At 41.7% G+C, this 27,440-nt stretch overlaps 1 protein-coding gene and 1 long non-coding RNA gene across 9 annotated transcripts in view; one reads left to right on the plus strand and one right to left on the minus strand.

Annotated features, from left to right (window-relative positions):
• Nucleotides 1-27,440, minus strand: part of POLR3A (RNA polymerase III subunit A) — a 1,141,582-nt gene that overhangs the window by 1,037,673 nt on the left and 76,469 nt on the right. The window lies entirely within an intron of this gene.
• On the plus strand, nucleotides 969-26,054 carry LOC127054313 (uncharacterized). 8 transcript variants are annotated; one of them, XR_007775197.1, is made up of 4 exons: nucleotides 969-1,147; nucleotides 1,348-1,424; nucleotides 7,803-13,167; nucleotides 14,006-16,840. It is a non-coding gene; the product is annotated as an uncharacterized LOC127054313 (long non-coding RNA). The 8 variants fall into 8 exon arrangements; XR_007775198.1 differs by lacking the exons at nucleotides 969-1,147; nucleotides 1,348-1,424 and adding exons at nucleotides 21,187-21,274; nucleotides 23,590-26,054 and having other exon boundaries at nucleotides 2,687-13,167; nucleotides 14,006-14,096; XR_007775201.1 differs by lacking the exon at nucleotides 1,348-1,424.

The following is a 27,440-nucleotide window of genomic DNA, read 5'->3' on the forward strand; positions in this document are numbered from 1 at the left end:
GAGCCAGAAGCAGCAAAATTCAGCATCATCCATTCTTTGTCATAGATCCCTTGCAAAGAAGAGGGAGTTGCAAAGGGAAGCTCCCATAATGATAACTGCAAATTTTGCATGAGCCTTTACCACCAAACATTTCCTCCCAAGCAATCCCCACCCCGATCTCTGTCCTCTTGGGAACCAGAATAAAGAATCATTTTTAAAACTGTGAACAAGTGCTCTGCAGCAGCTGCTGGAGTCCTCAAAGTAGGCAGCCAAAACTGATCTGTAGAAAGTAGGGGCTAGAGCTACATAGGGACAGAGTACAGATCATACTGTATCTGACTCTAAACAGACCCAGCAGAACCTACTTCCTCAAACTGAGAAGCCTTCACTGCTCTGCATGATACAGAACACTGCCAACTTTACCTAAAAGTTCTGAATGTAGCCAGCTGTCACACCAAGCTATTGCCTGGATGGGTGTTCGCTCCTATTGCTGCATTGCAGCTTTTGATGAGCTATCCCTCCATCCTAGAAATGAATGAAGCCAGGCAAAGTTTTCCACTTTCCCCACAGTACCCAATGAAGTGAACATTCTAGGAGGAGGATTATATGACGATTAGCTCTGTTTCTAATTTCAGCTGTACTGCAAAATATTACAAGTACTTCAGAAGCACCTCAGAGCCCTGAGTCCCATCATATCCAAATTATCACCTTGAACACCCAGTGCAACAGAAGGAGAAAATGGTAAATGCTCACATTTCAACAACAAAAAAATTTGGTTGTTCTCCCTCCTTTGGCCAGAATCTAGCTGCTAAAGTAACATAAAACAAAATTAAAACTGAAGGGACTTTAATACTGATAGGACATTTTTCCTTCGCATGACCTCCTTTATCAGCACTCACAGACACTTGAACAGGGAGTGCTGCATCAGGGCATCAGCTGTTTTTCAAGTTTTTAATGATTCATTTCCTGCATTCTTACTGGTAGTCCAACCACAGCCAGGACTCGGATAATAAGTGGCTTTGCACCTATGCCAGCTTGGGTTTAACTCTTCTTTCTACACGCAAAACAGCTTGGAGCTGTGATTAGTCCCTTGCTGGCACATCTCTTCAGCATATTCTGATTTGAGGCCAACAAAATAAAAAAGAAGTTGGACTGGGATATGAGGCAGGTAATTCTGCTGCTATTGCAAGTGCTGGATGCTTAGACCTATCATCTTCTAATGCTTTTCTACAGCTGCTGGTTGCCTGTTCAGAATGAAACATACACTGGGGGGGGAAGGAGAAGGTTGAGTTTCTCCTACTAAAATAGATGTTGTCCAACATCCATATACCACCTGGTGCCCTTAACCAAAATTTCCTCTCCTCCTAGGTATTGCTTACCTTGCTATTCATGGGTTGGTTGGTTGCTTCCTACTGTCTCAGAGGTGACTGCATTTCACTGGTCCTGTATGTGTATCATAGCATTAGACCAAATTCTGAGCTCTATGTTCACTTTTTCCTGAGCTCAAATTCTCATTGGAGTTGACCTGGCAAGGGCTCAGCAAAAATGACAAAATGGCCTCAGGATCTGATCCACAATGTGCAAAGTGCTTTGGGATCCTAGAGCAAAGTGAAATCCTTTTTACAATGTTTCTCCCCACCCAATTCAATCCTATGTGCAAAATCATTGGCTCTGGAGTATCCAGGCAGAGAGGAAGCTCTGTACAGTATATTAGACAACAGTAACACCTTCATGATTTGTGAACAGAAAACATAAAAGGCTACAGAATATCAGACTTCCAGCTCCCTCTCCTGGCAGAGCACTGTTGTAGTGGTAATTGAACTCCGGGGCTGTGTGTGTATTGCACGCACCCCAGGCACAATCAAGCTAGCTTGAATTCAGGCCCAAAGCACAAGAAGCTAATATGCAAAGGGACTTTGCCATCGGTGAGTAATAGCTCCTCTCAGTAAGGAACCTAGTGGTAATAATGCAGACATAGCTCTACCAGCAGATTAATACAGGATTAGCAAAAGCAAAATCTATTCTAGTGAAGACCATCTGTGACATAGCTTTAGCTGCATAAAAAAAATATGTATTTCAGCACAGATAAAAACTTTATTGCTGCATATTATCTATAGCCCTTAAAATTGGGGGTAGTTTACTTTAATCTTTAATATTTTGATACCAGATTAATTTGCATGTGCAACTGTGCTGTGATTCCTCTCCACTGCCTCTGCCCTTCACTGTTTGCTGATTGTGTTTATAGGCATTCTGCCCTATAGAATGCTTTCCCAGATTGTAACTCTACCTTTATGAAATATGCAGGAACTACTATTGCTTCTTTTTTCCGAATCCATCATTAGAACATGTGATGTAGAATGCTGGGGCTCTTATTATTCATCTTCTGTCCTGCAGAACCATATGTCGCCTTTCCATAGGTTAAGGCACCTACCATTGATCCTGTGTTCTGCAGAGCACCCATTGCATCCCTGTGTCCTGGCAGTACCTTATCAAGAACATCTGTGATATCGCCAGATGTGGAAGTGCCACAACCGTCATCTTGGCAAAGGATTAAACCCAAGGACCTCAGGAGCTAAAAGAATACGACACTACAGCTTGTGCCAAAGGACCAAGTCCTGCAGCTGCCAGGGATGAATTGGGCTCAATAAATGTGTTATTTTAAAACATATAATGAGCTGGGCTCCCTGCCTAAAACAGTCAAACCCCCTAATCTACCCATTTCTATTAGTGACTTTTAAGACACTAGTTCTATTTTTGATGTTAAAAAAATAGTTTTTAGGCTCTTTGTTTGTTATTCTTTTATTTTCTTTTGTTTTTTTTTCCTGTTTCTGACAGGGGATGTTCCCTCGTCAAGGGCTTGATCCAAAGATGATTGTAGTCAATAGGTGCCTCCCCACTGACTTGAATGGACTTTGACTAAGACTGCCCTCAAGCCAGGGCCTGTTGAGACTCCCTTTAAAACATCTCACTGTCCATTTTTCATTTACATTATTTCAATTGGGAGGATAGAAACCGGGCTTACTTCAGGAATCAGTCTCTAGTTCTTTCAGCTGTTTTAGGGCGTTATTTGAAGCTGATTGTTTTTAATAAGAATGGGTGATTTGGAGAAATAAGCAGCACCCTGTTGAAAATGCTGGTTTTGCAACATGGTCCCCTTTTGTTCAGCTGAGGTGCTTTGTCACTGCAGTCTGCCACGAGTGATATTCTTTAGGGATTGGTGAGATTCTTGAAGAGAATCTGTGTATGTGAGAATCTGTGGTTCTCCTTGTAGCTGTCTAGCCTCCCTTTGTCTGGTGATGCTGACCTGTTTTTGAGAGAGAAATGCTCAGCCCTGGCCTGTGGTTGGGGACTGGCCCTGGACTTGGGAGACCAGCATGCAATTCCTTTCTATGTCAAAGATTTGATTGTGTGTGGCATTGGGTGAGTCACTTCTGGTATGTCCATATTGTATTGTAAATCTGGATCTGTGGGACTTAATGTTTGCAAGCCCATGCTTGAGCATTCACACTGCATTGTAAAACTCGGTTAACAATTGCTTGACTTGGGTCTTACAGCCAGGCTAATGTATCCACATTGTAGTATACAAGCCTTCTGACCTGAACGGTGTCCATGTTGCAAAATGACAGAACTTAGACCCAAGTTACAGTGGGACTTGGACTGTGACTCACCCACCCCCAGTAGGGTGCTAGGATCTGGATCCTAAGTGTTTGCTGACCTGAGTCAGACTGATTTGTGTGTGACTAGCAGGGGGCTTAGGCTCAAACCTGAGTCAGAGTCCAGCCTTAGTGTGCAATGTAGACATACCCTTAAAATACATCAACTCTGCAAAGAAAAAAACCCATGGTAGTTAGTCTCAGAACCCGGGTCAACAGACCAAGGCTAAAAATAGCAGTGTAGACATTTCCACTTGGGTTGGAGCTCAGGGTCTGAAGCCCAGTGAGGGATGGGGCTCAGAGCCCAACTGCCAGCCCAAGCAGGAACATCTACAATGCTATTTTTAGCCCTGTAACTTGAGCCCCATGAGCCCAGGTCAGCTGACCCAGGCCCTGAGACTCAATGCCATGGTGGGGTTGTAGTTTAGGCATACCCTTAGTCTCTCTGGCTCCACTCCTCAAAGGTACTCAAGCATTGCTCACCACTGCAACTCCTAACCACTAGGCCAGTGGCCACCCAATGGAATTCTCAGCCCTGAGTGAGGCTCCCAATGTCCCTGTGAAAGGTCTGAGGACAGTTAAATGCCTAACAGTGGGATCTTCAGAAGCCAAGGAGCTGCCTCTCCAGGAGTGAAATGCCAAGGAGAGGTGGTGAGAAAAGAGGGGCTTAGGCACCTAAGCAGCTGACCTAGTGTGCCTAGCTGATGAGACAGAGAGGTACTTCCCTCTGCTTGTGATCCTCAGCCACAAACCCTCTCATGGAGTTAAGTATCTAGGGCCAAGGCTACACTGGCGCTTTATAGCGCTGCAACTTTCGCACTCAAGGGTGTGAAAAAAACACCCCCCTGAGCACTGTAAGGTACAGCGCTGTAAAGCCTTAGTGTAAACAGTGCCACAGCACTGGGAGCGCGGATCCCAGAGCTGCAAGCTACACCCGTAGAGGATGTGGAGTACGTGCAGCACTGGGAGAGCTTTCTCCCAGTGCTGGCGCTGCGACCACACTCGCACTTCAAAGCGCTGCCGCGGCAGCACTCCCACGGCAGCGCTTTGAAGTTTCAAGTGTAGCCATACCCTAAGCCAGGTTAGGTAAATTAGCACATGTACTAGGAGCCAGAACTGTGTCTGTCTGTCTCTCTCTCTCCAGCTCATGCTTCATATCTCTCATACTCCTCCTACATTTCCCTGTGCCACTGGCAGTCTTTTGTGGGGCTGCGTTGCAGCACTTCTGCTTATCAATGTCCTGCATCTGGCCCTGCAGCTGTAGGGTCTGATTGGTATCAGGCATGCCCAGAGCACAGCTAGAGGATTGGGCCCTGCTGGTGAGAAAGGCATTCGCCCCCATTTAGTTTGAGAGCTTCCTCTTGATCTAGGGCTCCAAGCTGCTCAGTAGTGGGGGCAAGCATTAGGGCTTAGGCAGCTATGCAAAGGCTGACTGGTGGAAATGTAGGCACTAGGGAGCTAGATGACAGCTGAGATGTGGTTTGGAAAAAAATCAATGGCACCAAAATGGTGGAATTGGGTGCCTGAAGAGAGTTGCCTAAAAACCTTTGTGGATCTGTTCCTCTAAGCAATTCTGATCCCTGTCTGTAAAACAGGGACAATTCTCCCGTCTCACAGGAGTGCTGTGAGGACAGCGATGGGAGCCCTACAAACATCTACTCAGATTAAGTATAGCAGCTACATTTACGAGTTATGTTTCTATGCTTGTTCAGTCAATTAGAAATATTCAGAACACGTTTCAACAATTTGCAGCAAGTGAGTAAACTTGATATGTTCTGGTGAGTGTTGTGTGAATCTCTGTTGGTTTAGCCTTTGCCTCTTTAACTATAGGGTTTCTATTTCTGAGAAGACAGTTTGACAGAATTGTTCCAAACTAGAAACAAATACCATGAGGCCTTCATCCTGTATCGGAGTCTGAGTGTCACTGTCCCTATAAAGATCTTGGGGTCCAAGCTAAAAGATCTGGGGCTAAAGCATTGGAATTCTTTTTAAAGCCAAGTTTGGTTGTAATTCTGGGAGCATCTCATAAGAAAAGAGCCTTCCCTTATCTTCAGGAATTTCTAGTCCTCTCTTTCACCTTTCTACATTATCTCTGAGTTTGGTTTAAGGAGTGAGACCTTGAATATATTCCAAGGACCATTAAAGTAAGGCCAGAGCTGCACAAAGGGGATTTAACAGGGCTGAGGATGTGACCCTAAAATGTATCATTACACAGCCAAGATTTCTGGTTCTAGAAGAGTTTCTGGGAGAGAAGGTGATTCTCCACATACAGGTCAGTATACAATTATTGTATCTTCCTAGGGGACAGGACTGGTCTATGGCATAAAGGCTTTGTCTACACTATGCTGCTTTTAGGGACACAGCTGTACTCTTGCTGATAAAGCACTGTTTACACCGGCGCTTTTCCTCCACAAAACTATAGTCTTTTGGGGAGGGGGTTGTTTTTTTAACACCTCTGAATGACAAAAGTTTTGTCGTTCACTTGCCAGTGTAGACAAAGCCAGAGAGAGAGAGAGAAATAAACAAGTTGTTTGGGGTTTTTTTAAGGAATAACAAAGATCTGTTAAATACCAGAGTAGGAAATGAGATTGATTAAAATCAGAATGTATTCACATTCAATTGCAAGTTATTCTAGGAAATGTAAAATACAGATCTCTTAATTAGAGTGATGCAAAAGACTTCTTAAAATCAAAGGTTCCAAACTTGCAAATATTTCCACACTTCATGAGCTAAGCTCTGTTCCTGCACTGAGCTCCGTGCATAGCAAATGGGGCTCCATTCTAGTGCAGCCTTATGCCCATGGACAGCTCAGAACAGGGTCTGGCCCTAAAACTGATTTTCTCCTAAAGGTACCAACAGGAAATTTGAACATCGGCTGTCAACTCCTACTTATCTGGCATTTTGAGCTTAAAACAATGGTTTAATTAATCTCTTGTTTGGGATTTTGTCCTTGAGGTTTCCAAAAGACTCTTTATAAAAGATTTTTTATGGCAGTGATTATATTCTTGTGGTAACATCTGAACTAAATATTAATACGCTGTATCCTGGAATACGTCTTGAAATTAAAAATTAAACGATGGGCCAAACTTCCTGCTGGCATAATGCCACTTAAGTTAATGGAGTTATATCATAGGGAGTTTGACTATACATATGTAGGTGAGTTAATGTAAAATTTTCTCCTGCTCTTGTTTTTGACTGAGAACATATGCCCAGAATCCCAAATATGTTCATGATTTTTTCATATTATGCTTCTCATTTTTGATCCTATATTTCATTTTCTCAATTTGTGTTTAGAGAGATTTTTAAAATGTATAAAGAATATTAAAGAGTAAATAATATGTAGGGTCAAATCTCTGGTCTCACAGAAGTCAATAGCAAAACTCTTTTTGGCTTTAATGAGTTCAGGTTTGGCTGGTGTGTGGTATTGATCTTCCCTCTTCATCACACAGCTAGTAGTAGATAGCAGTGACATCATATCTTAGGTGTGCCCATGCAACTATCAATAAAGCCTTTATATTCTTCTAATCTCCTAACCCACCAGACTGCTAGGTAAGTAGATTTAAATGTTAAGAAACAGTCTGTGATTTCACAGACCAAGAGCGGAGATGATTCAGTAGGATACAAATTCTTACACACTAAACAACCTGTAACCAAGCAATAGTGTCACTCCTTCTCCAGTATAACAATTCCAAACCTCAATTCCTGGATTGAGATTCCATAACTCCTGAATCAACGTGCCTAGCACAGAGCCTGATCCCACCCCTGTTAATCATGTAAGTACCCCGTTGAGCACTGCTGACACCACATGCAGTCTGTGTCCCCATACAGCCTCGTTACTGTCTAGTAAAGTTCCTAGCCGTGAGAACAGTGAGGAATTAATTGACTAGCTTTTGGAACAGATGACCAAGGGATGTGGTAAAATTCTCCCATCAATTTCAATTTAGGTTTGGATGTCTTCCTGAAAAAAAGATGCTGAGTCCAGTTCAACCAGAAGAGGCTGGACTTAATTCAGGAATCACTGGGTGAAATCCAGTGGCCTGTGTTATGTAGCTGGTCAGATTAGAAGATCATGATAGTCCCATCTGGCCTTATATTCCATAAGTAGGTAGGGTGTTTTGTCCCTGATCTCACACAAGTGTGTCAAATGGGTTTTTTTGTTCTTTTGTGCAGAAAGGGCATCCAACTATGTCTGTTTCACTGAGGCTATGTCTATGCTGCGAGCTAGGATGTGATTCCCCTGCTCCCATCAAGCTGCCGTGAGTATAAATAGTGATCTAGCCAGAGTGACACCAGAAGTATGACTGAGCTATGTCAAGTATGTACCCACCAGGTTCAGGCGGGTTTCAGAGCCATGCCTCTGCTGCTGCTACCCATGCTGCCACAGATAAACTGCTATTTACACTAATGCTAGCTCAATAGGAGCTCAAAATGTAATCATAGCCTGAGTTCACCTGCCACTCTGCCTCCTAGGAAGCTGTCCAGGAGGAAATCGCAAAGCACACTGCACCCTATGAAAAGCACCCACAGAATTCTGCCTCCAACTCCAGCAGCTGAAGCAGTATGGGATAGCTGCCCACATTTTCGCAGAACTTCCCATAACTGGCTGTACAGCTTAGTAGGTGTGGACAGGGCAACACAATTGACCTATAGTTGTGCCAGGAATATTGCTGCCAATCAGGTGCATGGAAACATGTTATCTCAGCTGTATCCTTGTTCATGAGCATGTTCAAGGCTGGTTACAGTTAACATAGTTTTATTTGTAGAATGGATAGGGCTAGAGAGAGTATTATGGTAATTTCAAGTGTGGAAACGCAGCATGAGCAGACAAGCCCATAAACCACAAAGATCCTCTTTCATACAAATGTCCTTAGTGTACAGAAAGAAAAGGAGAAGAGAAGTACAAAAAAATAATAGCACGAAATATGATCAAAACATTATCGAGGTAGAATGTTTTTCAACATTTTCCATGAGGGGGGACAGATCGGGGGGCCAAACAGTGAAGGGATAGCAGAAGCTTCTTGCACTGCAGTGCAAAACCTTAAGTGCCAAAATAGTGTTCCAGATTTTCTTTAAAGGGGCTGGCCCGTAACTCAGTCCTGGTGCAGGGCAGTTCATTCTCAGCACTGTTTGAAATTCAAGGTCCTTGCATCTATTAGCAGAAGGCCCCACTATTGAGTTAATGGGTTTTAATCAGCATTGAAATGCCAACACAGAATACCAGTTTGATTATTCAGTTCTGGGCCATATGTTTGATAGTAAATAGAGGCAACAATAGCAGCAACATCAATTATTAGGGGTTTTTTTATTAGTGATAAAGAATTTTTTTAACTGCATAATCCAGGCCAGCATATCTAGGGAATGGGGGAGGGAAGCATGGGAGGGGGAGTTTATGTAGCTTGTATTAAAAAAAAATTAATGCACATGTGATATAAAGGGTGGAGAAGGGGGACAAAACTGCCATGCAAGGGACAACAGAGATAAAGAATTATGGTCCGTGTGTAGTGCAGGGTTGCAGACATACTAGAGAAAATATATTTACCCGCCAGCTCACAAGCTTGACCTTTCCTTGCACTTACACCTCCGTTATCCCAGGCCAGGAATTAATTCATACAGAGTCATGTGATGTTTTTGTAATCCAGGGAAGAATAGTACTGAGGTGAGGTGATCACCATAATTATACTGTAAGCTTCTAATGCATCTTTCATCCAGGAATCTTAATGCATTTGATGAACACAGGTTCCCATAGGATCCAGAGAGGTATTATTTGCATTTTAGAGATGAACAGAGTAAGTCTATATTTACACTGCAATAACAGGGTCTGATAGCAGCTCATGTAGACATACCCAAGTTAGCTTTAATCTAGCTGACTTGGATACTGAAGCAGTGATGCTGCAATAGGACACGCATCAGTGCAGGCTGGCTACCCAAGTAATTACCCAAAGTCCCAGGATGGCTTGTACAGCCTGCAGTAAAGTCCATGCTGCTCCTCTTCTTTGCTCTAGTGTTTCAGCTAGTTAAATTACAGCTACCTTGGGTATTTCTACACCCACAAACTGCAACCGTGAGCCATGATTGCAATGCAGACATAGCTGGGACTTGTCTACCCAAGAAAGTTGCATTGGTTTAACTGAAGTTGCAATGTTAAATCAGTTTAATTAAACTGGTGCCACTGTGTGTGCTGACACATGTAAACTTATTGAAACCTGCCTTATGTTGGTTTAACTTGCCTCTGTACATTTGTAAAGGTGGTTCTACATCAGTACAAGTATATCCACACAAAGATTAAAAGGAGGCAAGCTTCAGGAGGGAAAAGGAAGAGAAATGGGGAAAACACAAACATGTTCAAATTTTCAGTTATTTTTCTGTCCAAAAATCTGAAAACTTTCAATTTTTTTCTTGAAAATTTTCAAAATAATGAAAATATGTTACTGATCTACTTCACATTTTCCAAAGAGTTGTCTTGCCCACACCTTCTGATACTAGCTTATGGAATGAGGGCTAATATGTGAGTGACCGAGGAAAAGGACTGTAGTGTGGGTTCGCTGAAGCAAACAGAATTAGCATAAAGGACAGGTTTCTGGGCACATGCCATAGGGAAAGACAGATTATTGTGCAAGAGGAAGATTGTTTTGTAGGCAACATAGAACACAAAGGGTTACTCTCTGTGTGACACTAGCAGTAATGGATTACTCTGCAAGTGACAGTGGCAGAAAGGAAGTTTTGTGCTTGTGTCACAGAAGGAAAAGGATTACTGTGTAAATGATACTGGAGGGAAAGGATTAGGCTGCATGGGATCCAGGAGAAGAGAGGTCATTGTACATACGTCACAGGAAGAGCAGGGTCATGTGACATGGGGCGGAAAGGATTCTTTGAAAGTCAAAAAGAAAATGAAAAAGAGAAGAAGGATTATTGTGCTAGTGTCAGTGGAAGACGAGGTTCCTTGTGTGCAAAAATAAATTGCTGTGTTACCATGGGAAAGAGAACACATTAGTTCAAAAAGAAGTGCCTGGATTTTCCTTTGATGAAGGCCTGTCTACACTGAATCTGGCACCACTTATTAGTTTAAAGGAATACACTGTTCCCACAGATAGATAGAGCAGTGACTGAATAATGGTGGACACTTGTCCACCTTGATCTCAACTTCTCTACAGTTAAAGAGTTGGCTTCTGTGGTGATTTCCCCCGCCCTACCCCCTCATAACAAAAAAAAGGAACTGCCCTGTTGCCACAGACAAGGCAGAGTGTAATGTGCAAGTACCGTAGCTCTGATGAGCTTCCAGGGCTTTACTTCTCAATTAGCTTTCCAAACTCTAAGAAGGATGGTTCATCTCTCCATATGACCAGGTTTTGCTGAGAGGCAATGTAAGTCCAGGCAGCTTAGGTTTTTCTTTCCTCTAGAAATCACTTCCTTCTTTAAAAAAATAACAAACTAACCAAGGAATCAATAGTTCACACTCTTCCTACACGTGGAGATGAGTTTAGAATTCTCAGTAGCCCTGCCAATGGACATTTATATTTCCACATCACCAAAATCACCCCCCCACACACTTTGGCAATGTTATCAGGAGTTGCAAGGAATGGATAATGTTATTGGTCAAGCCTATGATGCAGTGTGTTGTATTTGTGTGGAGTAAGGAGGGGGAAGGAAAATGGGGAAACTTCTACTCCTATTTTGCCTGGTTCTAGGTCAGGGCTTCTCAAACTTTTTCACACCTGGATCTTTCACACAGGGGCGGCTCCAGGCCCCAGCACACCAAGCATGTGCTTGGGGCGGCAAGCTGCAGAGGGCGCTCTGCCGGCGCCACGAAGGCGGCAGGCAGGCTGCCCTCGGCGGCTTGCCTGTGGAGGGTCCACTGGTCCCTGCGGGAGGTCCGCCGAAGCCACGGGACCAGCGGACCGTCCGCAGGCAAGCCGCAGAAGGCAGCCTGCCTGCCATGTTTGGGGCAGCAGAATTCCTAGAGCCGCCCCTGCTTCCACAGTTGGCTACTCGCAACTTATCTTTGGATGCAGCTCAAAATTCTTTACACCAGTTCCTGTTGCTCTTCAGAGCAGGTGACACTGGAATTGGAGTAATGGTTTATGGGTCACTTTTCAGGCCAAAAGCAGCCCTGCTAATTCTTTGGATTTCGGGAGAACTGTATCAGGGATGAATTTGTCCCCCTTATGTCAAAGAGGGGGGAAAACTGCTGTTGCTGTGCCAGTCTACTTTTGCAGAAGGCCGGAAAGCAGGCAGAAGAGCAGTATCAAGACTTCTCCCCACAAATAAGTGTTTTGGGAGGTGGAAGGTATGTGCAGCTCATCCTGTGCCTGGGGCTGGAGGAGAGTGCATTGCAGTCAGTGGTGGAAAATGAGCTGGTCTGTGTCCACACATTCTGGGCTTTTGGTGCAAACTTTGAACTAAAAATCAAATATATTGATCAGATTTCTTCAAAGCTGCTTCAGTAAAGTGGCATGGCTGGTGGTCAATTCCTGCAGGGTAGTCTACAGTGACTTGACAAGTCCCAGTCACCAGGAAACCTGAGTCTGCTATCTTGACCTCCTCAGGCAAGTATGGATCTTTTTTTCCATCCTGGCTTTCTGCTATACATATCTGGCAATAGCCTATTTATCCAATATATCTTTCTCCAAGTGTTGTTAATCTGACAGCTAAGGCAGTGAGAACCCTGTAGGGTTCAGTTCATGAAGGGGATTACAAACCAGTCCTTGCACTTCAAATTGCAGTGATTGAAAGGAAACCAACACCCGGAGCTTCACCTGAGTTAATCCCTACTGCAGATACATTTCTTACACAGATGCTTTCAACAGGCTGGATTCTGATACTCTACTCACATGGAGAAGTACCTTGTTTCACAAGTACTTCCATTGTCCAACTCACCCTGTGACCTATTGCTGGGAAAGAGGGCAGCTCTTCAGAAGAGAGGTAAATTGGCTGAGAGGAGGAAGGTTTGCCAGCTTCCCATCTCAATGTGTGGTGGAAGAGAAGAATGTGTAGGGGAAAATCAACCCATGTGCTAAACTTTCTCAGGCATGGGCTGAAATTCATGAATCTAGAGAACTGTAAGCCCAAAGCTCAGTTTCAGGTGAGTTTGATGTGAATATTTTGCACAACTCCCAGTGGCAAATGCTGTTTTGGATGTTGTTCTACCCTTGCAGAACAAACAGAGAGCAGAAATAAGGTCTTAGCTGTCAAAAGTTTTGGACTGAGTTTCCTTTTAAGAATGTGACACAAATTTAAGGCTAATGTTCTGCATTTAACTCAAGCTGTCATCCCTCTAGTGGTGGTGTTTTCTCATAGGCACCTGAAGGCCAGAGTCTGCTTTGAAGCTTGTGGCTTTTGACAGTTTGTATCTCTCCATCCTCAGGAATGCTGCTTAAGTGCAGCACTTTCAATGCATCCTTATGGACTAGGACAACACAGTGGGGAAAAAACCTCTCAGACACTTCAGATCTGAGTCAAAGCCCAGTAAAGTCAATGGGAGTGTTTCATGGACTTCAATAGGCTTTGGATCCGGACCTAAGGACCAATGTAAATCAAGGTAGGTCCATTGCCTGCAAGAGAGAGCGCTGATTTACCCCAGCTGGGAATTTAGTTCTAAATTACATGTCCAATTTGAAACATGCTTATGCAAGTTAAAGGGAACTGAAATGACTTAACAACTGGACTGATTTTTAAGACCATCTCTAATACAAGTTGTGCCAAATGGTCATAGTTAAATTAGCCATCATGCAAAATTCACCTATTTTGGGAGGGGACTCAGAACTCAGTTCGCATTTCCCATAAAAGCTTTTGAATGACTCTAGGACGATCCTGCATTTTGCACTGGAATTATGTGAAATTCAGATTTGATAGGAAGCTCACTAGTTTTGATTGAATCATGAACCTGTATCTCAGAGTGAAATTTGGTGAAAACCCTATCTAAGACTGGAAATGTGCTCATCAATTGCAGGTAAAGGAAATTTCACATAACTGTTAATCACAAATGATAATACGAGGTGGGCAAACTTTTTGGCCCAAAGGCCGCATCTGTGTATGGAAATTGTATGGCGGGCTATGAATGCTCATGAAACTGGGGGTTTGGGGTGTGGGAGGGCTCCAGCTGGAAGTGCAGGCTCTGGGATGGGTCTAGAAATGAATTCAGGTTGTGGGAAGGAGCTCTGGGCTGGGGTAAACGAAAATGCGCTCTGTATGACCTAGGCTAAATCAAGGCCTGACTAGAGATTAAATTGAGGCACAAATTTTAAACCCTGGTCTCTGGTTTCCTAAAGTCTAAGGTCTTTGGACCTAAGGTTTTAGTTTAGATCCATGTTTAGATACATCTGAACTCAAAACTACTGAAAATGATTTTCTCAGAGATTATGTTTTCCTTGTTACAGATAATGGAATCATTACCCCTTAAAGCTGCTTGCCCTTCATTGTGGAATTAGTGACTTCATCAACTCCAGCAGAACAAACACAGCCTGGCAGGTAAAAAACTTTCCAGGCAAAAATGAGAAAATAAGGAAACATTTATGGTTACTGAAGGCACCTACAGACTGATGAGAAAGGACATGAAACAAATAGGCGAAGTTCATCCCTGATGTAACTCCAGTATGTTTCCAATTCAAACAATGGAAAGTGAGGGGAGGGGCACAAAGAAGAGAAATTCTTAGTAGTAAACATGATTAGATGAAGCAAACAGCAAAGGCACCACTCTAACTGCAGTTCATCATACAATGAGTTTCTTAACAACTTGGCCATTTGGAGGGCTTGTACTTTGGCTCAGAGCTATGCCAATAGAATAAATCAACTTTACATACACAACTGTCAATCAAAACGGAATCTATAAACCTTGAAGGCTGAACCGGGAGAATAAATTAAAGGATAAAAGGAAAACGAGGCATGAGTAGGTCAGTAGGATCAGGACAATGAAGAAAAGAAGGAAGGAAGTATTGCTGAACTAATACACAATGTACCTAGGGGTCTTGAACGGAATCGACAAAAGCATTTCTGTAAGCAGGGCTCCTAATGCTGTCGCATGCCTCTGGTTTTAATGAGACTAATGGGATCCACTGGAACTAAAGGGTGAACTGGAATACTTATTTAGCTAATTAAATATATGCCCCTCCCACCCACTCCAGTTATTATATGTAAATATATACACAAATCACTATGATCCAAATCCTACTGTTCTTATTCAGCTATATTCAGTTTGCACTGGGATCAACAGTTTTGACTGGTTGCAGGCTGCTGCATCTGGTCCTGCCAAGTTCTGTGCATTAGGGACCATCTGTGAAATAGACTTTACATTTGTGATTGCAGTTTTGTGCACACAAGTGGGGGGATGGGGGACCAGGAGAAGTGGTGAGTGGAATGATGAACAGACTTTCTCCCTCATGCTGACACGAAGGCTGACAGACTCTGAAAAGAGGCCTATTTGTCAAGAGACCTGTAGAATAGAGGGGCAAAGCTTGGACTATAGGAGTCCACTGCTAGCCACAAGTGGACCAAGCTGTTCCTTGAGTATGCTCACAATGACATGACTTCCGCAATGCCAGCCTGTAAATCAACTGTAGGTGCAGAGCTAACTTGAAAAGAATATTGTGTTGTCTTCCCTTCATATACTTACACCACGTACCTCATCATGGTATCAAGGCAGCTAATACATGTATCTTAGCAGCTGAAAATTTGTCGATATTTAAGTTAGCAGTTATTTGACAAAGTCTTCTTAAGAGGGATGAAGGAGCAACAGCCCCAAAACAGGCAGTATCTATTTGCAATTCTGTGTTAGACTTTCATGAATGAAGTAGTGTTTTCCAGTGTAGCCAACTCTCACAATTTTATCATTAGTCTTATGGTATTTGGAATTTTTCTTGAAGTCCTAGCTTCTAGAGTCATGTGAATATGTAAGAATCTCACTTGTATCAAATGGAAACACATTTCTGGTCCTTAGAGTTGTGGAGGAAATCGTGAGAACATGATCTCAATGCACCCCCAAAAGATTCAGAAACGAGAATGCAACTTAAATAAATAAATCGTTTGGGTTCTTTTATTTTAAATCTCTTCATTTAGAGCTAATCTCTTATTGTTGAGAGACTTGACTCATCAGAGTTGAGGGCTGGCAATATTAGATGTATTGCTAGACTAATCTCAGCAAACATGGTCATTTGAGCTAGTCAAAAAAGAGGGTGTGGTTGGGATCATGAAAAATATTGACAACTAGAATTATTTTTTCCTCTTAAATCAGAAATTTTAAAATTGAAAAAAAAATCCACTTGCTCAGTAATTGATTAAAAATTGAGGGAACATTTTGTGAAAAAGTAAAAAATGCCCTGATCCGTTTGTGAAATTTTTAATCAAACATTTCATAATTTCAAAACTTTTGACCTGTTCTAATGCACACATTTGGCTAACTTAATTATTACTCAAAAACATGTTACTTGTTTTAAAATGTGCAATGAACAGGTGATTGATTTATGTCACAAATTGCTTAGAGACTGGTTAAAAACTTCTATTTTTATCTTTTGTTGATAGCCATCAGTGTACTTTGTGTTGTATAAAACAGGGACAGACACAGGCCTTGCCCACAGAGCGTACTGGCTTCAATGGAATTACTCACATGGACAAAGCGTGTGTGCGTGTATGCAGGATTGAAGCATAACATTCCAATACTGCCAAAACATATTACCCAGAGTAGTGCTTTAGTAAGAGTAGTCACACTGATATTGGGGACAGAGGTTACTAAGGGCTAGTCTACCCTGGCAGCGCTAAAGCGCTGCTGTGGCAGCGCTTTAATGTTCCTTGTGGTCACGGAGCAGCGCTGGGAGAGAGCTCTCCCAGTGCTCTAAAATAATCCCCTCCATGAGGGACGTAGCTACCAGCGCTGGGAGCATGTCTACCAGCGCTGATGCGCTGTGTACTCTGGTGCTTTACAACACTGAAACTTGCTGCTGTCAGGGGGGTGTTTTTTCACACCCTTGAGCGAGAAAGTTGCAGCACTATAAACTGCCAGTGTAGAGAAGCCCTAAGAGCAGTAAGCATTGCACCCAGTACAAATTCAGGATTGGACCTGTAATTATAAAATTTGGTGTCATATTGTAAAACAAATGCATGGCATTCCATCCCATTATTTGGAAATACTTGATGTAACCCATCTGTATTTATTTTGTTAATATGTAACTGCACTTTTATTTTTCTTAGCTACATATATCATAAATACTGTATGTCAGACACAGATTGTGAAACCCTAAGTAACACCATATTGCAAAAATAGCTGTGTTGATTTCAGTGGAAATGCTCATCATGCTGTAAAGTACTATCAGTGTGGGAATGGAATTCACAACCTGCCTCTTCATGAAAATTTGTGAATGAAAAACCTTGATTATCCTATCAATGTTAATAAGCAGAGCTGGTCAAATGTTCTGAATTGGAACAAAAACAAATTTCAGAGTCACAGAATTTCCCACAAAATGGAAATTCCAATTCCTGCACAGCTTTATGCATTAGGATTTACATAATGAGTTTAATCCTGTTTTATTGTAGTGTGGGGGAAAGTTCTCATTGGCTTCAGTGGAAGCAAAATCAGGGTCAATCTGTGTTAAATTAAGGACCAAATTCTGCCTCAGGTGGGAATCACATGTTTGTATGCATGGAGGCAGTATGCTCATATGGCCAAGGGTTCAGGATTCAAAGAAATCCAGCATGGAGTTTTGCACTAAGTGACCCCCAAATCCCATGAGCATGTATTTTATGAAAATTTATTGTGATAAAAAGCTTCACAAGAAAAATCTGAGTTTTGATCTAAGGGGGAGAATTTATTTAAACTCTTTGAAAAATTTTAAATAAACCACTTGCTATGTTCTCTGGAACTCTGGGGGAAGGCAGAAAGAATTTTCTCACAACAAACACTTTAAGATTGTTTAACTAAACTACTGTGCCTGTGGCATGATTTAAGTTACTTTTTTATTTAATACAATTAGTGTTATTCTCTGTGTAATAGGTCCTGCTCCTAAACCATCTCTGGTTTGACTTCACTGACTCCAGTGGAATTACATCAAGGATGAATTTGGCCTTATGGTGTTTTTTATAGATTAATTATTTGCGTTGGAAACCAGAATTGCCTACAATTAGCTCTTGATCAATTCTAAAAATATTGCCATCCAACATGAAAAAAGCAACTAAAAGCTAAACTGAAGAATTCCAGCTTGTGTTTGTACCTATCAGCCAAAAGTAGTGCAACTCTGATAGTGCTTTCAACTGATAATTCTAGCAGAAATGAGCTGGCCTTGAACTGAGTGAATTAAAATGAAGAAGCAGCATATGCACACTAACAACCTAAATTCTCTACTCAGAGGTGTGTGGGAACTCCCATGCATTTGTACGTCAGACAAAGAAGTGGTATTTTTTAATGTATAGACTTGGCTTACAGCTAGTCTGTCCTCCTGTACCTGTGCATACATTATGTTTGACTTCACTGCAAGTTGCTCATGGCTGTCTGAAGGTGGGGAATTTATCCTTATAATGTGAGAGTTCTCATTTCAATATCTGAAATATAAGGGTTTTTTTTGAAGTCACAAGAAAGGGATAAGAGGCTGAAAGAGAGATGGTGTTGGCCCATGAATGAACTAAGGACCTGTGGAGGTCAGTTTTGAGGTTGGTCTATGGGATACACGTTGTGATATGTGACACTGTAAGGCAAATACTACCATCCATCATCAGCCCAAAAGATATTTCAGTATGCTTTCAGTGTACTCCAGGATGACATGGATCAGCTTTATGAAAACTGGGATGGATAGTGGTATCCAGGTCACAGGCTGTTCAAATTATAGTTGGTCAAAAAAAAAAAGTGGGGGAGTGAATTTCCACAAAAACATTCAATTTTTTTCATTTTCATTAAAAATTTACATTTCAAAGTTTCCTTTCCAGCTGAAGCTAAAATAAACCACCTCATGATGGCCTTGACCCTGAAAACATCTAATCTAGTGATTCCCTGAGATGTATCCAGAAGGGAAAGATACATGTTGCAAAATCCAAGCATGTGGCGCTGGATTCTAATCTCATTTACAGCAGTATAAATCCAGAGTAACATCACTAAGGCCTATGGAGTTACTCTGGATTTACACCTCCCAGTGTAACCAAGAGGAGAATCTGATTAGTGTTGGTCGGAAATCTTTTTTTTGTTTCTGTTTTTTTCTGTAAAAAAAAAAAAGATGGAAACTTTTTTATTATTATTTTCTTCTAATTTGTGGGGGGAGGAGAGGGAAGTGGCCTTTTCATCAAAAACTCAAAAACCAGGATGGGGGAAAAATCTTTTGGGGTTTTCAGCAAAAACCCAAAAAATTTGATGGAAATTGAAGCTTTTTTGCACATATTTTCCATTTAATTGAAAGGCCATTTTCTGTAGAAAAACAGGTGTTGGTGGCAAATTTTTGACCAGCTCTAAATCTGACTCATAATTCATACAAATAAAACAGTGCTAAGCTAAAATTCAGGAATGAGGGAGATAGTGAGAACCCCAGTTCACACGTGTTCCCTTTCTCATGAGATTACATTCAAGGACAGCTGTAATTTGAAGAGGAAGGATGTTCCAGTGGTTAGATCAGGGGTAGGCAACCTATGGCACGTGCGCCGAAGGTGGCACGTGAGCTGATTTTCAGTGGCACTCACACTGCCCGAGTCCTGGCCCTTGGTCTGGGGGGCTCTGCATTTTAATTTAATGTTAAATGAAGCTTCTTAAACATTTTAAAAAACCTTATTTACTTTACATACAACAATAATTTAGTTATATATTATAGACTTTTAGAAAGAGATCTTCTGAAAATGTTAAAATGTATTACTGACACGCAAAACCTTAAATTAGAGTGAATAAATGAAGACTCGGCACATCACTTCTGAAAGGTTGCCAACCCCTGGGTTAGATTGCTAGCATGGGACATGGGAGAACTGGATTCAGTTCTCTGATAGACCACAGACACATCTTGGACAAGTAATTTAGTTTCTCTGTGTCTCAGTTCCCCCTCTGTGAAATGGGGATAATAGCACTGCCCACCCTCACAGGGGGCTGCTGTGAGGACAAATATGTTAAAGATTAGGAGGTTTTCAGACACATAAATGTAACGATACCAAACAGGGCCAGCACAATCCATTAGGCGACCTAGGCAGTCACCTAGGGCTCTAACATTTAGAGGGTGGCAACCATGGTGGCCGGACCTTCCGCCACCTCTGTTGGGGGCAGCATTTTGGGGGTGACCTTCCGCCGCCTAGGGTGGCAAAAAAGCTGGCGGTGCTCCTGATACCAAGGCCCCAGTTCAGCCAAGTTTTGAAGGAAATCAGTGACTTGTGTGTGCTAGCTCAGATGCTTAAAGTTGTGCGCTTGCTTAAGTTCTTTGCTGGACTGAGCCCCAATTGTGGTAGTAAAGAAAGAGTCTGCTTTCACCCCCATGTATGCAAATGCTACTTTTCTTCATCAAAATAAATATTTGTTAAAAATACATGCTGAAAATAAACAACATGGAGCTAATTTGGCACTCAGCATAAATCTGGTGTGACTGCCCTGTAGCTGAAAGCAGAACATGCTCAAGTGTGTTTAACTAATTAATATTTCTGGCTGGGCCTCTACTGGATGCAAGAATTAAACAGTAACTGCATGATTTAGGAACCCTCCTTCCTAGCCTGCCATATGTACTGAAGAAGAAATGAAGCTTTGAGAGTATTTCTCATTAAAACACATCTTTTAGCAAAAGATTTGGATTTGATGTGTACCTCTTTTCTGGTACCCAGCGCTGAATGCTTATTACGACAACAGTGCTAACGGAAATCTGCTTTTGAGCCATTGATTACCATCCCCTTCTCTTGCTCCCTTTACCTGTCTTTCTTTCCTCTGTTGCCTGAGGCCACAGTTGGCTTTCTGAATGCATTTCCTTTTTGTGGGGATGCTTTGATTGCATCTCCTATTACTAACGGGTGGGGGGAAACGCAGCAAGGGGTGTGAGCGGGTTTGTTTTTACGTTGTGGTCTCTTAGTGAAATGAAAGTCATTTAAAAAAGAAAACATCAAGAGGCTACAGCTCCTGTAAAAGCCATTCCATGGCAGCTGAGTGCAGCTGCTTTTTCTCACCTCTAAAGCAAATCAATATGCCTTTAACTGATTTCCCTGCTGTCTAGTTTTCTTACATTGCACTGCTGCCATTCCAGTCCTTCTGTTAGTTGGTCATTCCTACCTCCTCTTTTCAGCCGCATGCTCTCTCTCTCTCTTTAGCTCCTCCTCTTACCTAGGCACACATACAAAAATAGTGGAGTTCACTTTTGCTTTCACATGTGATTCTCTTTCTCTCACATACCCTTTATCTCAACACACACACACACACACGTGTGTGTGCATGCTCATCATATTGCCCAACTGAGCTGTTTGCAAAACATCTGCTTATCAGGAGTTTTTCTTCCAGTGTAGTAGTTAATGATGAAATGCTAATGCTTCCTGGTGCTTTTGTACGGCAAACGTTTTCTAGCTTTAAAAAAAAAAAAAGTCCATGACACATCTGAGTGCACTCTGCTCTTTTTATCTTTTTCCCACCCCTTAGGAGCAGGAACTGTTGAGAGCAAACATGTCACTATTCCTGTAAAGGAAAGGCCACCCAAAATTCTGATTGAGCATGGACTGAAATGCAGGTAAACTCAATTCAGAACAGAACTCAATACTGTCCCATAGTTCTAGACACTGAATAATTTTGACTATGGTTTGCTCTGATCACTGATTGCATAAGACACCCTCGGAAGTGTTTGTTTATCATCTAAGGGTAGTGATTTACAAGTGGTATGTCCCAGGGAAACAGAAGCTCCAGGAGTACAGTCAGTTCAGCTCAACAGTCCTCTGAATCCCCTTATCACCTCAGTGCTGCACATAAACACATTAGCTGTTTATTCCATGCAGAATTCTTTAGTTTGCCAATTCAAACCTCTCTAGGTAGTATAATCATATCCTTTTTTAAAGTTTCATATACTTCTCTCTCACTTTTTTTCTCCATTAATTAATGCTTTTATCTGACCATTCACGCTCTTAAAGTAGTTAGGAGATAATTACATGAGTCTGATTAATTTATACTATCCTCTGCATTTGAGTGGCTTGCTAGGGGTAAGAGTTCAGCTTATACCAAGGTGCACATATGGAAGGGGGGAAATGTCTGGTATTACAATGTATTGTCGAAGTGTCACTTTTGTGAAAGGGACAAGAAGATTTTGCCAAGCTTTGTAAAATAAATAGAGGATCCAAGTTCAAAAGTTCATAATTTGATGAAGAAAGCAGAATTCTATCTTTCTGCCAAGGGAAAGTGGAGGGGTCATTTTAGGATACCTGCCTACACACACTGTGTAGCAGTTTACTCCACCGGAAGCACCACTGAAGTGAACAGGACTGCTTTTAGAAGCATACATCTCAACCTGTCAGGGCCCAAATGAGTATGCTAATGTATGTGGCAAAGGCCCAAAATAAAGGACGCAAAAATAATTCATGCAGATCCCTTCTTTTAGTGTCAATGTCTCTAACCTCAGTTTCATGACTTTACATTACACATATAAATGATTTTCCCCCGGGAAGAATGAGGGAATGGCAAATATGTGTGGAATGAAGGTAATTTTGGGATTAACATGGGTGAGTGACTTCCTTCAAGTGCAGTACACTTGAGAAGTACGTTGTGCAATAAGTTTCAGAGTAGTGTAATAAGATGCTATTCCATGTCAGTAAAGGGAGCAGAATCTAGACCTCAGTTAGCTGTTCTTTTACAATGGCATGCATTAGTCAACATACTCTTTCACTAGAGAAGTCACCGAAAGACTGCAATTCGTATTTGATTACTTTAGAAAAACACCAACACTTCCACCAAAAAAAAAAAAAAAAAAGTGCAAACTTCTGACTTGGCTTTAGTCCCTCAGTTTTTTCCTGCAAATATTTGTCTGCCTGTCAGCAAGACTTTTCTCTCATCTTCTGCCGTTGTTCCAGAAATAGTGTTGCCCTCTCAAAGCATGTCAAAATACCTTAAAGTAGTTTTTTCTCAGCCAAGCAGGGTTTGCTTACCTTGTGTATATGCGTTATTTTTAGATCAGTGTTTAAGTTAACATAGCTACTGTTAATGCATCCGCTGGTCACCCAACTCCATTATGCACTGTTGATGTTCAGCCTTTGTTGACAGAATTAATATTACACAGCAGACCATTACTGTTTCTGGCTAGCTGAAATAGCATGTATTTTTATGTTGGGGGCCATGTGAGTATTTGATGGGGCGAACATGATACATCAGGAAAAGGAAAAGGACCCTTAGACAAGGAAATAATAGGTAGTAACAGCCAAGAGGATTGCTAACATATAGAACGTGTGGGAAAATATAGGTCTATTACAGCCCCAGTTCCATAATGGTGGTTGTGTCATTGCTTTCACTAGTGTGTCTGTGCGTGGTTATTAGTTTCATTGCACGTGAGTCATAAATGAAAGCCATCTAATGGTAATGACCATGGTGCCCACCCTAATCATGCATTTGAAATATGAATAAAAATAATTTATGTCATGTGACTGCTTTTTAACTAGCTGCTTTCAAGACTTTAGATCAGGATTATAAAAGACGTGCATTTATAAATTATTAGCCTTGAGCACATAAGCACCATATACTATGGGGAGCACTTTTGTAGCACTTTAAATTAATTTATTGTTATTCATTCCAGCTGTCTGTGATGTAAACCTTTGGCTATAAATTTGTACCATCATCCAACACACCATTAAACTAAAGTGGTGCCTGTGCTAGAGCATATAATAAAACATATGAATAAGATTTCTGTGGGGACACTTTTTTAGCTGTCCTCTCAGCTAATGACACCAGAAAAGTGAGCTAGCCTAGTCACCCTATAACTATTCATTCATTAAAAACCGGCGGGGCAGGGGGAGCGCTCTGATTGGTACTTTATTGAATTCTGACTTGATGTTTTTCCTTTGCCAGATCGTTTCAATTCAAACCCATCGGAAGGGAAGGACTTTGGCAGAATCCGTCATGAAGTCACGGGCTAATACTGCCAGAAGCTTTTGTCTGTCCTGAACATTTCAGTAGTGGAAATAGCTCCTGACCATTGAATCACAGAACAATAAGAGCAGAACAGCTTTACTGCTCTTATCTCCTCCCTAGGAGAACATTCCTTCTGCTCCAGCCCCCACCGGGATGACAGTCTGTCTGCATGACTGATATCCAGCATGTCTTAATCTACCAAACCACATAGCTGTATCCAACACTGGCCCATTGGGATGTGGTTCCTTAAACCTCAAAGCAAATTGCAATTGCACAATAGCATATCAGGTATATTTAGAAGCTGCTGATGCCCTCTCCCCCATCCCTCTCTCTCTCACACACACACACACACACACACACACACACACTCTACATTATCCTTTGGTTTAGTAACCCAGAAATCCTGCAAATGAGGGAATCAGTGACATTTTTTTGTCAGAGTTTGTGAAATGTGACTGCCACAGACTTGTGCAGAACACTCGCAGCTTTCATTGACTACAAATACGAGTCGCAGTTGCTCAGAACTTCTTGGACTCAGACCTTTAATCCTGATATAAATATTAAACATAGAAACAAATATATTTACATCCATCTGATAAGAACTGTAAACTAATTTAGTAGTTCGTGGCTCGTAGTGCCAGATTTGCAGCCAGTGGAAAGTAGCACAGCCCTTTGATTTACACCAGTGGAGGATCTGTTCCATGTGTCTGAAATCTAGATCTTGCTAGCCTGTTAGCTGGGTATTTTTAAAAGGGTGGTTAGGGTGCCAACATTGAACAAATATTTTGATTATAACTCATCTTGTGAATCTTAAAGATGGGTTTGAGACACAAAGTTCAGCTCCATCTCTGATGCTGACCTTGCCCCAAAGTTCAAGGGTCTTTGGATCTGGGAATTTAGTTTGGGATCATCTCTAAATAAATCCAAACAAAGAATATCTGAACTACTTGTCAAATTGTGGTTGTCCTGAGTTAGACCAATAGCTGGAATTCACTTGTGAATTAGCACTTTGGCTATTGGGCAAAGGAAAAATACTGTAGATCCCAGAAGGTTTTGCATTTGATTTTGGTTTCAGCATCCAGAAGCTGAGCTGATTATCTGAACTATGCAAAATTTTGAATCATATTCATCCATGACTCCAATGAAGTAACCTGCATACACAAGGGCTGAATTTGTCTCTCCAGAATTGATCCAGAAATCTCAAGCTTACGGGAGCTTTTGCAAGATTCCCGGTACTTTGTGAGTGCATTCAACCCATAAATAACCTTTTTTTTCATTCTATTTTGGCATGTCCACTGCCATATCCTGCAAGTCAAGAGCCGCACAAGAATGAAAGATAATCGGGGGCCAGAGTGAGAAATCAGGACTGGGACAGTTCTGTGGCTACATCTAGGCTATGAGCTAGGGGTATGATTTCCTCTGCTCATGTACACATACGCTAGTTGTCACTGAGCTAGCATGAGCATAAATTGCAGGATAGTCACAAAGGCATGGATCACAGCAGTGGAGGCACAGCTTAGCTAAGCCAATTATGTACCCATAGGGTTCAGGCATGTTTGTACTCGTCATGGCTAAGCTACTGTTACCCGTGCTACCGCAGCAACATTACTATGTAAGCTTGTGATAGCTCTCATCAAGCTAGTACAAGCATGTGCACACAAGCAGGGGAATCACACCCCTTGCTTGTAGCATAAATATAGCCTAGGTTGTGTGACCATGTTACACCTATCTCTGAACAAAACATGAACAGATATTGTCTTGCTCGCCTTTTATTAGTTGCACTGAGAAGAAAGAGGAGTACAGTTCTGACACAATCTGCTGCTCTGATTTGTGTAACAGGATGCAGGGGCATTACCAGCAAACAAAGCGTTGAGCTCAGTTCAGCTGCTTACTTACCTGCGCAGGTGCTTAGGACTAGGACTGTAAATTGGTTGCTTTAAAAAAGCACTGGGAGTGAGTGTATTTTGGGGGAAGGCTGGCCAGTTTGGTTGCAGTTGTCAAGTGAGGGTCATTCTTAAGGTAGGGAATGTCTGTTCTGTTTTTGATAACTTACTTGGCTTTCTTGTTTAGCTATTATCTCTAGAAAAAAAGGTTTTGCTTGTTGTAGCTGTGTTGGGGTGGTTCTTCCCTTATCCTGAGTCATTCCATTCTCCTACAGTATGCTTTGGATCCATGCACTCTCCACATTCAGGGTTTTAGTTTGTATACGAAAAGGTATCAATAAGACAGTTTAGTCAGTTTGCAGCATAATCACCAACTGTTAGTGTATGTGCTACCAAAGCCCAACTCCACTCTTTCTGGTAAAATGGTGGTGGTAGTTTTTGTTTCAACTTCCTAAATTTGGCACAAAGAAAGAAAACTCAGTAATTTTCCAAAAAATAAATAAATAAATGTGTAATTTATGTTCAAGGCTACTTTTTTTTAATTCCCTGTTTAAAAAATGAGCTAATCACCAGGTGTAATTATGATGTCCTGAAACTTAAAATACTGAAGGGTAAGTTTAAAAAAATAAATATGTAGGGCCCACTTCTTAGAGGGTTTCCTTAGAGGAATAGATGACTTTGTGAAACTGGAGATCTCTGCGTTCAATTCCTATGTTTGCCACAGATTTTCTATGTCCCCCTTGGTAAATTGCTTCAACTATCTCTGCCTTTGTCCTCTTTCTCTAAGATAGGGAGACTTCTTCCTCTGTGTGTCTTTCTGTTTTGCCTGTAAGCTTTTGGGAGTAAGGACTCCATTTATTGTGTGTATGTACAGCTGTTTTGGTTAGGCTCTCCAGATGCTATTTCTAGCACAAATAAGAAATAGTGGCCCTCTTCAATTCCCAGACTCAGACAGAAATTGCAGTCATATGCCATGATTTCTGTCTTTCCCTCTCTCTGTGTTTCAAAGACCCTATCCTAAGCTGCTGTTATGATAACTGCCCAGGGGAGGCCTAGGACCCCATTGGGCTGGGTGCTGAACAAACACAGAACAAGGAGTTGGTTCCTGACCCAAAGAGTTTCCAGTCTAAGTCTAGGACAACAGATAATAGGGAATACAAGGAAACCATGAGATAATACTGGTTAGAGGAACAGGCAGTGCTAACAGTGCATATAGCATGCACTAGAGGAGGATTGCCATGGCAGTTATATGTTGGTGTTGATACTGCTATCAGAATGCATTTTAAGCCCTACTTCCACAGCAAGCTCTCCTGGATTCTGTGCTAGGGAATGTTAATTATGGGAGTGCAGTCTCTTGTTTTCTGAGGTACCATAACTATTAATTTGCACCATGTGGAAAACACTTTATATTCTTTTTATTAAAGATTGATACAAGCAAACTGCAGTGTAAAGTATGCAATACAAAAATGAAAAGCTCTCTTTTTACTGGGTTCTTTGGAATAGAAGTTGAATGTTGATACATTCATCTTGCTAATCTAATGATAAGCCCTCATGCTTCTGTTTGTCATTATGGAAACAATTAAAAATGGCTGCCCCCACACATAGTAGAAAAAAGCAACTAGCAATCCAGTGTATTGTATGTCAATAAGATGATGCATACACTCCTAGATTTATCATGAGATACAGAGTGACCAGAGGAGTCTGACAGTATGTGGAGTCCATTTTGAATTGGAGGGAGGGGGGCTAATTTGTTTTGTTTAAATCTAGAAAATGTTTAGCTCTAAGAAAACTGCTCCATTCTCCAGCAGGAAGCTGAGTCTGCAATCAGGGAGTAATTCCACTACCACTGTTGTCTTATAGGGTCAAAAAGAGGTCATGAATTACTTCCTACAGTCAGATTTATCC

This window comes from Gopherus flavomarginatus, chromosome 6, assembly GCF_025201925.1.
Source record: "Gopherus flavomarginatus isolate rGopFla2 chromosome 6, rGopFla2.mat.asm, whole genome shotgun sequence".
NCBI lineage: Eukaryota > Metazoa > Chordata > Testudines > Testudinidae > Gopherus > Gopherus flavomarginatus.